Here is a 6,249-nt window from a genome sequence, read left to right as displayed (position 1 = left end):
ACGTACGTGTGTGTGTGTCCGACGTGCTTGTATCTAGTATTCAGGCGAGCGACGGTTTTGCAATGTCCAGGTAAAAGTTAAAAGAAAACAGTATGTACCGTAACACACACACACACTCACACACGTCGCGCGATTAGTGAGAGGATGAACTTGGTCATTGGCGGCCGTTGACCTAGCCGTGACGCGCATGCGCAACACACATCACCGGCGGCGGATCAGAAAGTGGATCAAAGAGTCAACTCTGACGTCACGGGAAACGCGCGTACCGTATTAAAATATACCTATATGTGTATGGGTACTTTATAGGTACATGAGAGGTGTAAATAAATCGTCCGCGAATATGCGCTGCGGGGACGTGCGCAGACGATAACTCGTCGTGTTTTCCCCCGGAAAATCGGAAAAATATAAAAACGAGACCGAAAACACACAAATAGCAGGTACCTACAAGTATATAAGTCCTGCATAATAGGAGCCGTAGCTGTGAAATAAAATCGGAAAAGACCGTCCCGCAAATATTATAATATAATTACGAGTAGTCTCCTGCTGACATGTACGCATCATACAATATATGTAGGCACCTTCGTAAATCGTAGGTATATATAGTTTATAAACTGGCCGCGGACAGTCGTGAGAACCGTTTTTGCCGCACCGGGTCGATATTATTGTGATAAAGGTGTCGATCGGCAGGTGTGCAGATTTACACTGCGCGTTTATCGGAAATATTGTAAACGCGCTCGTATTCTCATTTATATCGCGTTCGTACCTGTATCTAATTTCAGCGAGATTATATTATTATAAAGCGAAAACGAGTTGTATACCACCCGCGGGGTGTTCGCGCACCCATACCTGGCTATATATATAATACCGCTGCTGCAGGTGTCGAAGCGTCTGCAATATTGCCGGTAGTAAATAAACTCGATTTGGTTAGACGTTCGAGTGTGTGTTATGTACGCGGATGCGATCGTGATACATTGAATAGCGTTGGACGTCACCGTCATGCGAGGTCGATGATTCGGCGTTTGATACGAAATTCGTCATTGTCGTTGTCAGATATCACGAGGTTATCCCAATCCGTTCTCCGAACCCATAACGTCATCGTACTTGTCTATAATAGGTATATTATATTATAATATGACAAGACGTTGGAGACTTGATGTCTGTATTACGGTGGTTTGTACATTGATACAAAATATTAAACATAATAAAATTATTAATTACACACGCTGTAGCGTTGGGCTGACTCACCACTATAGGCCCCCGTTAAGTAATTAACGATTCGTTAACTTTAGCTTCAACACTGTAGTGGTAACTGGTAGATTTCAAGGTTGAATGGCCGCAAGAAAAGTTTTTGTAAAAATAATAGTACACTCGATACGTATCTAAGTACTGATCATTATACTGATTTTGTTTAATTTTTTTTTTTTGAGTGTGAAACTGATCTATGGCACGAATCCTGGAAAAAATACTCAAGGATAAAATTACCGAAAAAAAATGTATAAATAATAACATAATATTATATAATAAAAATTTTCCATTTCATTTCTGACATTTCTGTTTTATTGATTAAATTGTATTTTATTTAATAGTTAGGGGTATAGGTAATAGGTATAGGTAACCATTAATCAACAATATAAATTAAATAAATTATGTTTTGTTCAAATCAGTTAAAATGTTAAATTTTTTATCAACAGTCGTGTAATATAAATACTTACTTTATTCTCATAAACTTTTATTTTCCTGGGCTATTTTACCGGGTTTGTTTATTTTTCTTAATTTTTTTTTCAGTTTATGATTTTTTTCTGGAATTTTTTTTCGTATTCATTTTTGCTGACTTAAGCTTGCGACAATCACCTATTTTTTATTAATATAATATCATATCCTGCAATATAAAACTACAACCTATATAAAGTGAAAAGGATTGATGGAGTAGAGGCAAAACTAAAAGTTTTAGCACAGTCCTCATTTTCTGACAAATCTACTATTAAGTCTATCATTCCTCATTACTCATTACTCATTAATTATTTAAAAGGATTACAAGTAGGTATTATTCATCAACATATATTTTGCAAATTTATAACCACGATTCATTTTCTGCGGGTAATTTCTGAGGATAAAAGCATCAGTGCATGAGTCAGTGAGTACAGCTACTACTGCAAGTCTATTAAAATTTATAATATACCTATCTACGAACACGTTATATTTTGTTTCTCACAAATCGTAATTTGTCGTTTTCGTAGAAAATTTCTCGTGAGAAACACAATTATTATTCGCACCACTTATTTCGACTATACTCATAAGATATTTGCGAATGACCGGGCCCGCTTGTCGAGTCGTTTTAAACAATAACGCGTATATTATAATATATGATATATATATATATATATACGCAAATATAATAATATTGTAACCTCGACAAAACTATTGCGGTATACGGCGGCAGTGAACTCGGTACAAAAAAAAAATCACATATATATATACGCGTATGTACGTGTAACAAAGATTGCGGCGGCGGTCGCGGCTGTGGCCGTGGTTAGGAACATAAAGTTGAACCACGGTCGTTGACACGGACGAAATAACGGATTCCGGCATTCCACTCTATCTGGCCGTGTACGCCGCCGCCTCAGCTCTCGTTCTCGAACGTTCTGTACGGGAATCTTTTATAGTATACGGTTTTTTTTTTCGTCATAGTGATAATCATCACCATTCGTTATGGTTTGCGTATTGATGTACCAATGAATACACGTTAAACGTATACGTTATTTCGTTATAATTATTTTCATTTTATTATATTCCGTGTGTATAGCGGTCGGCGCGGAGGACGGAAAGCAAGAGTCGTGCGCGCACTGCAACAACTGTAAAAAGTTCGGTTTTCTTTTAAACGCGCGCCGTCGAAAATGAAATTTTAACATTAAACACATCCAACACGTGTGTGCGGGGACCCGATATACTCGTAAAAATAAAATATACTGTACCGTTTCTCAATACACCTACTGCCTACTCGTACTCTTGTTTTTTGTTGTTGTATCCCCTTTTACGCATAAATCGTTTCAGGATATATTTTTGCAATGGTCGTCCGACATTTTTCTAACTAAAATTAACACAAAACACTTGTAGAGAATGGAGTTCTTTTAACTTTATATCTTACGATTTTTGATTCACAATAAAAACATTGATTGAAGTAACCTATAAAATTAATTTATTTGTATTATTATAACAACTTAAAATATTATTTAAACCATGTACCTACTCATGTTAATTAAACAAAAATGTTACGATTACAATTTTAAAATTAAACGAGAATTTATATTTAAATTAACTATGAAAAGTTAAGAAGTGAATACATTTCTCATTCGATTAATAAATCGATAAAATTTAAAATGTTTCTAGTGGTTGTTAATAGAATTTTTTAGAAAATTTCCAACATAACAGATGATACAAATTTAAGTCAGTATACGTATGGTGAACATAATGTAATCTTTCAAAAAAATATTTGATATATTTATATAAGATTTATTGCATGCCAAAATATTCAAGACGGTTATTTTAGATTCCCTATTGTTGTTATAACAATTGTTAAACCTAAGAAAAAAGATAATAATCACAGAGTTCAATGCATTCTCAAAACTGTCATTTATAAATTATATATTTCTATAGAGATAATAGCATCTTTTAAATAATACTTTTTTTTATATTACATTGACTTGTGATATATAGTATAAACATAATGTAAAATTACTTCATAATAATATAATTATATATTTATATGCATAATTATTTTTTTACAAGAGCTCAAATACACTCGTATTATTATACATTATGACTTTAGGACTTAAAAAAATACATAATATCCATTTTTATTATTACTTAATGTATATTAAATGTATTATATTAACTAATACTAAGTAATAAGTATCTAATTAATAGCTATCGTTAATAATAGTTAATGATAAATAAATAAAAGTGGGTAATTTTTGAAAAATGTGCATTAAAATGGAACATGCATTTTTCAAGAATTACTCATCGTTTAATCAAATAATTAAGAATAATATTTTTATTAGTTGATACGGTAAAATTAAAATAAAAACACTCATCAGTCTAAAATACAATTCATCATTTTTATAGTACTTATTATACCTCTTTATAGGCTTTTCAAAATCATATTATATTTTTTAAAATACATTTTGATTTTTGTATAAAAAATATTATACCTAGTTATTTAATATTTTAAAATGCTTATTATCCGTAAATAATATAAAATTAACTTTATATATTTAAATAAGTATATACTTATTAAATGTTTCCATAAGAATACATTTAGTTTTTATATAATGAATTGATCAAATATTCAAATTAGGATAAATAGGTATTAATATAGGTACATTTGCGAGGACTAATATTATAATCTAATTATATAGTTTTTAAAAGTTAAACACTGAATTATTAGTTTTGTGTAATAATTGTCAATGATTAATAACGTTTTTAACTATAAGGCTATGTGCCTTATGCAAAGCGGAAATGACAGCCAAATGCACAGAAAATAATAATGAGCATAGATGCATTATAAAAATATTTTTAAATGTATGTCAGTGTGTTAGATTCCTGTGCAATATCATTTCGAAGACTAAATCAATTATTGTCGCTTTTGCTTGCAATCGCTTCTGTTTCAACTTATAACGTGCCTGGAATATTATCAATTAACTCAAAGCATTGTTTAATTATATACAGAGCGATTCAAGTAGGAACTATGTTATACTTAATATACTCACAAGATATACTCATACAATTCAATGAATAAACACAGTGAAAAATTATACTACCTATAGACTTTTATTTTTGGTTTTTTTTTCTTAATGATGTACTATTGGGTGGTTCCATTTTCCTCCAAAACGAGATACTGTTTTCCTCCATTGTCCGTTTTCCTCTACATAATTTTCGACTAAAATTATATCTATTTTTCTCCAATATTTGTGGTAGTATGTTGTAGTGTTGAGTTCCGTATTATATAAAGCTAGAGTAAGACTATGATCACATTTTGCGCTTATCAGTTGATGATTGGCGATTGCATTCTGGTCGCGTTCTTATCGGCTACCGAAAAACGCTAGGTAGTCCAAGTGTCCGATAGCACTCATCACAATTTATAACAGTTGATAATTTAATATTTTAACTTTGATTAATCCTAATAAAGATAAGTAGTAAGTACATATTATAACATACGGCACATTTATATATAATGTATATACTTATATATTATATACCTACTATTTTGTTATTTTATTTATTGGAGGAAAATGATCAAGAATTATTTTTTAATTTCTTAGAGAAAAATGGTACCTTATTTTTGGAGGAAAATGGCTACGAACATACTATTACCTAGTACTATAGAGTATAGATGAACAACTGTAGTTCTTTTACATGTGATCATGAAATTATCTAAAAGTATAAAATTAGAGATTAAAATAGTGATAAATCTTAGTAAAATTATCCCATGAAGAGTTATAAGTTATAACCATAATGTATTATTTGATTTATTAGCAATAAATTATTACATTCCCATATAGAGTTAATTTTCATTGTTGTGTACTAAAACAGTAATTAGTAAGTACATATGGCTGAAAAATATTATTATTACACTCAACAAAGAATGTTATAATATATTTTTACAAAATACAAAAAATGAAATTCTATAATTTATTTAATTTTAATTTCACTTATATCTACCTAGACCATTTGTAGAAATATAAGTAACTGTGTTCAAATATATAAATGTTAAATAAGTATTTATAACATTATAACAGTAGATGCCGTAGTTAATTAGTTATTTATAAGTTATTAGTGTTATTAATTATTAGTTATTACTCATATAACAGTGTATTTATTAATTTTCAACGTTTATAATATTGTTAAATTACCACGTGAAAGTATTAAACTTGATGTTTATATATTTGTAAATTGTTAAAATTATATAGTAAAACATTATTCTCTAAAATTTAAATTTTTAATATGCTATATAGGTAGTATGTATATTTTGTCATAAATGTATACATGTTCTTGTTAAATTTAATAGTTTAATATTATAATTTAATATAATTATATATGTATTGCATTTGTAATATATGTGCATGTATTTCATAGTTTAAGCAGTGATTGTAATTATTTACATAATACTATGATAACTCTAAAATTATAAAAAGAAAAATGCTTTTATAGTGCTAATATATTTTGTAAATAAAATATGTAATAAGTGCCATT

Source organism: Aphis gossypii, chromosome 2 (genome assembly GCF_020184175.1).
Source record: "Aphis gossypii isolate Hap1 chromosome 2, ASM2018417v2, whole genome shotgun sequence".
In the NCBI taxonomy this organism is placed as follows: Eukaryota; Metazoa; Arthropoda; class Insecta; order Hemiptera; family Aphididae; genus Aphis; species Aphis gossypii.
The sequence above is the reverse complement of the archived record's forward strand: the minus strand, read 5'-3'. Positions refer to the sequence as shown.